This window comes from Lactuca virosa, chromosome 7 (genome assembly GCF_052849685.1).
Source record: "Lactuca virosa cultivar CGN04683 chromosome 7, Lactuca_virosa_CGN04683_v6, whole genome shotgun sequence".
In the NCBI taxonomy this organism is placed as follows: Eukaryota; Viridiplantae; Streptophyta; class Magnoliopsida; order Asterales; family Asteraceae; genus Lactuca; species Lactuca virosa.
In genome coordinates, this window is record NC_136432.1 from 123,049,242 (window position 1) to 123,058,108 (window position 8,867).

The 8,867-nt window shown below is 29.5% G+C and overlaps 1 pseudogene; it reads right to left on the bottom strand.

Annotated features, from left to right (window-relative positions):
* Nucleotides 1-7,629: 7,629 nt before the first annotated feature.
* On the bottom strand, nucleotides 7,630-8,221 carry LOC145123671 (mitochondrial import receptor subunit TOM7-1 pseudogene; annotated as a pseudogene).
* Between the last annotated feature and the right edge of the window lie 646 nt (nucleotides 8,222-8,867).

The window sequence follows — 8,867 nt, forward strand, 5'->3', positions numbered from 1 at the left end:
AGGGTTTAGAAGCTAAGGGTGCGTTTGGTTGTGAAAAATTGTTTTGATTTTCTAAGAAAATGTTTTCAGAAAATAGAGTTGAGTTTTTATTCAATGAAAATTTTAGAAAATGCGTTTGGTTGAAACTGGGGAGTTTTCATTTTCTATCTTGGAAATTTGGAAAACTGTAAAAATCACTTTTCTAATTTACATACAATTTGGAAAATTGAAAATTTTAATTTTCTTGGAAAAATTTGGAAAACTGAACGAACCAAATGTTTTTTCAAAATTTTTATTTTTCTTGGAAAACTTTCCACAACCAAGCGCACCCTAATGGTTTCGGTTTCAGACCGGGTTTGATTTCCCGATTTCTCGGCTTTTGGGTTCAATCCATGGGTTTACAGGTTTTGAGTTTAAAACCATTTTCCAAAAAAAATATAAATAATAATATGTGTAGTGTTTTGTGCATCATATAAAACACAATGGTAACCATATTTCTAACACAGAACCTCATATTTACATGTCGAATGTCTTACTAATCCAAACAGTGTAGTATTTAACCTTTTTTTCTATAGACTTATTTATATTAAGTGGACTTCCAATAAACGAAGTTTTTTCTGTAATCTGGAAAATAAAAAAATGAATTAAACTACTAAACTATTATGAATTAAATTATTAAAGTGGACCAAACACAACGACTTAAAAATAACAATAAAAAGACAGCAACCAATTGTTATTAGATTGTGGGATAATAAGCAAAATTTAAATAAGATACAATTAAAAGGATAGAACCGCAGACCTAAAGAATAAGAAACGCACCCTTTTCCACTACACTAGCAACTTAACGTATTTTCTATATATCATTAGTTATATAATATATACTATATGGACTATATAATAGTGGATCGGTTCGGTTTTTGGTCAGTATGTAAAGTCGAAACTGAATTCAAACCAAATTTTTCGGTTTTAAAAAATTCAAACCCAAAATCGACTGTTTGGGTTTGGTTTTGATTTTGTTTGTCTTTATCGGTTTTCGGTTTCGGTTTTGCTCACCCCTAAATCATATATTATTAAAACCTTCCACAATTGTAGCTCATACAAATCTTCTTTTCTGTTATGAGAAGCCAAAAATCCATTTCACATTACAGAAAAGTTAAAATTTGGAGAGCACAACAATGTGCTTTAATTATGGTATACGGAATTAGGAGATAGTAGAGGATCCAAAAAAAGAAAAGAATATGCAGTCAATATATATTTTCAATATAATACTGATGATGATTACAAACCATAATTAATATAATTTAAATAATTTGTTAAATGTTTCAACTTCTTAACAATTATAGTAATTATTGAAGCAACTAAAGAAAACAAAAACTCGAGTAAATGGATGATAGCACGCAAATGTATTGAAAATATAAGAACACAACTATTGAAAATCATAAGCACCATAATTAACTTCTTTTAAAATCAAAAAGGTCATCCAATTTCTTTTTTCTTTTACCTTAGAAAATAATAAAGAAAGATCTCTTGATTCTCTACCTGCGACTTCCACATTTTGGAGTAGAGACTAGGGAATTTGAAGGGTGACAAGAAGATTGGGCAACGACAATTTGGTGAGCGTGCGAGAGCAAGACAGTGACAGTGCCATGGTAGGGAGGGTTTACTCGTTCTCTCTGGTGATACCTTCTATGATGTAGGCGGATATTTTTTTAGTTGTAATTTCTATTTTTTTGTTCAATATATTATTGTTCTTCTATTTCTCTCTTATGCAACTTTTTCTCATCTTTTGTCTCTTAGTTTGTACAATCTTCTGCTTTTAATTTATACTAGGCGTAATCTCGCACGTTGCGCAAGAATGCATTTAAGTGGTTAAAATAATTATGAGAAAAAATAGAAATATGTTGACATTTACGTTTTTAGTTATGTTTTGGACCTTAACCGAATTATCAAATAACATAAAAATTCATCAACTTATATTTTGATATTATCTAATATAGTCCATACCTTATAAATTTTACTTTTACTTTTATAATATCCAATATATATTATAAGTTTTTGTATAACATTAATATAATCTACTTTTCTTATGTCAGATAATATTTTTTGGATAAAATAAAAAATAAGTTGTTTTGAATGAGCTGTTAATAAACAATATTGAACTAATAAACTTTGTATTACACTATTTATATTACACCAAAACATCCAAGGTTTAATATATAAACTTTCAAATATTAAACATTAAAATTAAGAATGAAGTCATACAAAATATATCATTATACATAAATGTCATCAAGAGTTTTAAAATAAGTCGAGTAGTAAATATGATATTTAATTTTAATTACATATTTTGCAAGGCGTACGTTTGACTTTATGTTGGTGCGCCGAGAATCATCTTCCTTAATTTGTACCTAAAAATTAAGGTGAATAGGAATATAAAATAGATATTACTAAGAATTAAAATAAATAATTCAAAAGGGTATGTGGATCTCCTACCACCGGTTAAAGACAACATACCTCTCTAGTGGTATCGATTCCTATGTGAAATTGAAGTAGTCATTCTATGTACACCTTGTTTTCTAATTACATAAATAAATATGAGTAACCAAATATAAAAATATTATCTTTATCTAGGAAGAATATTTTAGTTAACTAACAAATTAAATAATACAAGTTTAAGAGTTAGGAGTTTCAAAATATTAATATTTTTACTAATCAATCAATTAAGTAACATATGTTGAAATTTTTACAATCATTATTAAAAGCATTTGAAATATTAGATTTTAAATGAATTTTGATTGAAATGTTTTGACATCTCTCTCTCTCTCTCTCTCTCTCTCTCTCTATATATATATATATATATATATATATATATATATATAGAGAGAGAGAGAGAGAGAGATGGAAAGTATAACATATCTATGAGTTTTAATTAATTATCTTTTTGAAACGGTACAATTACAAAATAAAAAAAACATATTTAAAATATTTAATTATATATTTTCGACATCACCCTATATAACATATGATCAATATATTAACGATTAAACCACAATATACAACGATTGTATTACAATAATCCAAAAACGAAGAAAATTAAAATAAGAATTAGTATAACAAACTTACAAATTAAAAGCTCTAATATAATAACATATCTCCAAAAATGGTTATAAAACCTCAACCCAACACAAAAACCTTTAAGTTTGTTTTCTTTCTTAAATTTGTATATGATTTGTATGCATGTCTTCCCAAAAGATGGATCTTTTTATAGTAAACTTTTCACTAAATGTTAATTAAACATAATATAAGTTATAAAACTTTTGAGTGTTAAATAATAATTAAAAAAACTTTTGAGTTTCATTAATTAAAAAAGGGGGTTTCAAATGAATATGGTTTGAGGAAGTTAAAAAAGAGGGTTTCAAATGCATGAGATTCAAGAAAAAATGCTAGCTTTATAAGTATGTATGATTTAGAAGGTATAATACGTATGCGATTTAAAAAAAAATCGATCCTAATTTTTTGAGGCATCGTAGATTCATTGTGACGGTGATTAAGGGCGAACAATATTGGTATTTATTATTTAATATATATATATATATATATATATATATATATATATATATATATATATATATATATATATATATTAAAAGTTTTTGTAATAGAATTTAACATTTCAAATATTATATTAAGGGTATGCGTTTGGATTTTGGAGGGTGCAGTGGGCTTTAGCATTTAGGACCTTAGATGATTCATGGTCGTGGTTAATGTATAGTCGGTGGTCAAATAAAAAGTTGGCAGGGGCAGAGCATCGGCATGCCCCTGCTCTCTTCGCCACTAGTTACAAACTATATCAAACCTAAAATATTTAGTTTAAAGTTTGAATTTGTTTAATGTTGTTCAAACTAATTTTTTTTATTAAAAGCATTTTTTGGTTTTAGTTCGTTTAAGTTTGACAGATTTTATAGGTTTCCAATCTCGTCATGAAACAAACCTACCTCAACACGAACCCATTTTTCAGGTCTAAGTTATTATATCTTATCGGAAAAAAAAAATTTGGTAGCATTACTACTGTATATTTTTACGTCCGCCCCTAAGAACATTAAACATAATTATTTACAATGGATGAGTGCTACACCGAAAGTTTAATAAGTTTAGATGGTTATCCACTCTCTTCGCCTGTAATGTCTATTTTTTGGATATGTTTTAGGTCGCCAAGTTTTATTCATTTTCTAGAAACTAGAAAGATTATTCATAGGAAGAAGCGACTTTGTGGCACAACTATCTATGGGTCGCGGCGCATGCCAGCAAGATAAGATGCGATGCATGGCCGCAAAAACTTAAAGGGAAAATGACTCTGAAGGGTAACTAACTATTGCGTTTGTTCTTATTTGGTCCCTTTCCTTTTTTTGTACTCAATATACCATCGAACTTGTTGTTTGTGTTCACCATAACCCTTTTGACCGGCTATCACCTGTGATAGTCGGTCAAAGAGTTATGGTGAACACAAACAACAAGTTCGATGGTATATTGAGTACAAAAAAGAAAAGGGACCAAATGAGAACAAACTCAACAGTTGGTTACCCTCCTGAGTCATTTTCACCAAAAAGTTAACTGAAATTAAAGTTGCAAAAGTATCAAAGACTGCAACCTTCTTTGGCCATAACATACATGAAGAGCGTTTCGGAGGGGTAGCTTCGTTAAAACATGGTCTATGTTATGTTTACTGTGGTTAACTGTTAACACCTCTCTGCAAAAGGATATGACTATGTATGAAAGGTATATTTATCAACATAAACGTTTACCTCAAGGTATATTATGGTGATGTGTCTGCAAAAGCTGCATGATCTTGTACATATTGATGTTGTATCTTCTCCCATGAATTCGATCTTAAAGCTAAGTAAACTAAAAAATCACAGCACTTGTGATTCCACTCGTTTATAGACTTGTCCAGAATCCATGATACGATAAATCATTTGATTGGAAATATAAATGTAGTCATGAAATACACCTGATTAGTTAAGATTCCCCTAATAAATATTCAAGTGCATTACAAAGTTGTACATGTATGAATAATGTTCTTTCGTGGGTTATGTTTTGAAGAGAAGCAAAAATGAATCTTATAAAGTCATTAATATAAGCAGGAGATGACGTGGGATTTTCTATAAATAAGTAAAGGGAAAATGACTCAGGAGGGTAACCAACTGTTGAGTTTGTCTTCATTTGGTCCCTTTCCTTTTTTTTGTACTCAATATACCATCGAACTTGTTGTTTGTGTTCACCATAACCCTTTGACCGGCTATCACAAGTGATAGCCGATCAAAAGGGTTATGGTGAACACAAACAACAAGTTCGATGGTATATTGAGTACAAAAAAGGAAAGATACCAAATGAGAACAAACGCAACAGTTAGTTACCCTCAAAGGTCATTTTCCCAAACTTAAAACCCTAGGTCTCTGATTTTGGACCCTATTTAAAGGCTCAAACTTCTTGGGTTTTTCTCTTATCAAAATCCAAAATCCATTCCCCCTTGTGATCCGCAGCAAGAAATCCTTGCCTCTTTTCCTTCCATCCTTAAGTTATGGTGGATTTAAAAAAAAAAATTATGCCCAAGAATTATTATGTAATGATAGTTGCTAATAACATATGATCCAATAGGGTCACACCTTATAACAAATTACTATTAGTTGACTATTTATTAAAGTAATTTGATTATTAATAAATATAATCCACACTTATATTTAATTGGAGAATTATTATTTTATGAAAATAATATTTTAACAACTAACTGATAAATTATTATTTGTAGGAAATGATAATAAAAGATAACAAAATTAGTTATATGCATAAGATATGAATATATATGTTATGTATAAATTAAATAGGCACTTTGAGTAACCATTTAATTAACATCTAACTAGCTAGTTGTGAGATTAATTTAAGAACACTCCAAGGTCTTGACTTGCTTGCCAAAATCGTAGATTCTTCTTATGAAGAAAATGTTAAATGTAAGAACCCGGAATTTAGAGAAAGTTAACTTTTAGTCAAATATTGACCAAAAGGGGAAAATGATCATTTATGAGAAAAAAAAATTAGATTATGAAGTTGTAACCTCATGAAAATGGTCATGAGAAGTTTAATTGATTTAGAAGAGGTTAGATGAGTAAGTTCAAGAGAAAGAGTGTATGACAATATGCATTTCGGTTCGTGCTCGTTTTTTCATTTGTGGAGACTACCTTGAGATTGTGGTTGCTAGGTTCATGTTAGTTTTGTCACTATATTATTATTATGTGTGACATTAGATGTCCTTATGAGATAGGTTGTATATATGAGTGATATAAGACTATAGGTAAACTATAACAATTGTATGTGAGACTATAGTTGGACTATAGAAATGGTATGCAAGACTAGACTTGGACTATAACAATGGCATATCAAACTATAGTTGGATTATAGCAATTGTATGTGAGATTATAGTTTGACTATAGCAATCGTGTTATATGAGACTATGGTTAAACCATAATATTGTTTGTGTACTGGAATGTTTGGTATATTGGCAAACTCACTAATCTTTGCGTTTGCATTTTAAAGTTAAACGTTTTTAGGTTGTTTAGGTGAGAAAGGGAATGACATGGCATGAGTGTACACTCACATCGGTATATGAACTGTTTTGAGACTTATATTAGTTTTATGATATGACTTTGTTTTGATAATATGTTTTATGACTTTTAAAACAATTTAATGATATGATATTTTACATGATTGTTTTTAGTTATTAAATCTTGTTTTAAAAAGAAAAATTTTGCTCTTGTTTTAAAAAGAAAAATTTTGCTTGAAAATTTGAGCCGTTACAAATATAATTACAAAATTGATGTTCATTGATAAAACTCATTTGGGTTTATTAATGGCAGAGTAGTCGGACTGAAGAAATACAAAGATGACATTCTTTTGGGTAATAACAAGAATAGAGACATTTATTATTTAACCACACGATTAAATCTTTGAAAGGACATGGACATAAGAAGCCCAACAATAAGGATACCCTAAAATCTTGCAAAAATCTTGCTAATTGCAGGCATATATTGTTGGATATCATGACTACAAATAGTTTATAAATAACATGACTAGAAAAAAGATTTTGTTGAGATATTTCACACCAACAAAAACTTAAGATTATGTTGGAAATTTTTGGGTTTGTTTACATTAACGATTTCACAAATATTTCAACAAATATAACGGTTTAAAATTAATTGTAAAAGTCGGATCACTTTGAAATAGATGATTAGTCTTTAACCAATCCAGTTTTCTTTATTCCAATTTTTTTCAAGTTCATTGAAATACAGACAAGAACCACAATTCTTCTCCACAAGCCACTTTCATAGAAAGCTCATGTGGGAATCAAACTTAAATTATGATCCTACACGAATTCTTACTAGTATTTGAAATAAAGATTACTTTGAAATCATAACCCAAAAGATTAACGAAAATGTGGATGCTAATGTCGAACATCAAATTACACATTAAAGAACCAAAAAGGGTTCGATCTTTATCTACTTGAGGCATATATGCATATATTCACAGATAATAAGGCATATATGCATATATTCATAGATAATAAACACATAATATGTACATGTGTATGTGCACATTACATAATCAAACACAAAGCCAAACCAAACAAAGGAAGCAGCTATCTAAGATTTCATAAACAAAAAAAACCCCAATTTCTTTCGCACATAACAAAATCAAGAAATCCATTTGTATGTAAATATAGTTAGATGCATCACAAAAACCCTAAATTTTATTACTTCATGAGACAAGCAGTTAACTGGAAGAACCCATCAGAAGGATGCGAAAAAACAGAAAAATATAAACCCTAACTCGCGGTAGCAGTCGATATTTCAACATAGAGTAAATGGATTTGTTTCAGGATTCAAGTCGACGAATACTGAAGGATTATTACCGATCAAACGGGGCTGAGAAGCTGAGAGATGGAGGGTTTAGGCTCGGAGTTCATACCGATGATGATAACCAACGGAATGAATCCGTAGTGCGTGATGACTTTAGCCTTCTTCATGGTCCATGTGCTCCATTCCTTCAAGAGCTTTGATGGTGAATTATCAGGTGATGGCTTTGATCCTTTGGTTGATTTCCCCTTCGCCTTCAGAGCCACCTTCGACGACATTGTTTTGCCCTTTCTCTGAAATATGGACGATGGTGTTTACAGTTTAGAAATGAGAGTGCCCTAGGCCTAATATACTTGGGTCTAATAAGTAGGTGACTTGTGTTACAAGCCCAATAAATTGGCAAACGAAATTGACTAATTCTACCATAAACAAAGATATAATCACAAAAAAATATATATATATCTCAAAACGCATTAAACCTTTTGATCATTTTTTACATAAAGTATTGAAATAATTTTCTTGTTTGTAAACTTGTAAATTTTAAAGTATTTTTTCATTAAAGTATTTCAAAACTTTTTGTATTTTATATAAAATACATGAGTTTTCATGTATCATAAAGCCGGTTTTGAAAATACTTTAGTTACAAAACATTAAGTCGCAAGACACCAAAAATTTGCGAAATAATTGGTATTTCCAGCAATAAATGAGATGACGTTTTCATAAGTAATTTGCGAGATACTAAGAAGTTATGAAATACTTGATAATTACGAAACACTGAGTAACGATATTAAATAATGAATAGCTGAATGTGTTAGATGTAAAATCAAAAGTAGTTTCAATATTTATCGGTCGTACTAGCCCGTGTTCAAATTGACAAAAATCATCATCTAAAAATTCATTACCAGTGGCTTAAAATTGAGAGTGTGTTTGATCTCTATCAAAAGATTTGTAATTGTATTATTGTAGAGGTCAATAATTTTAAAA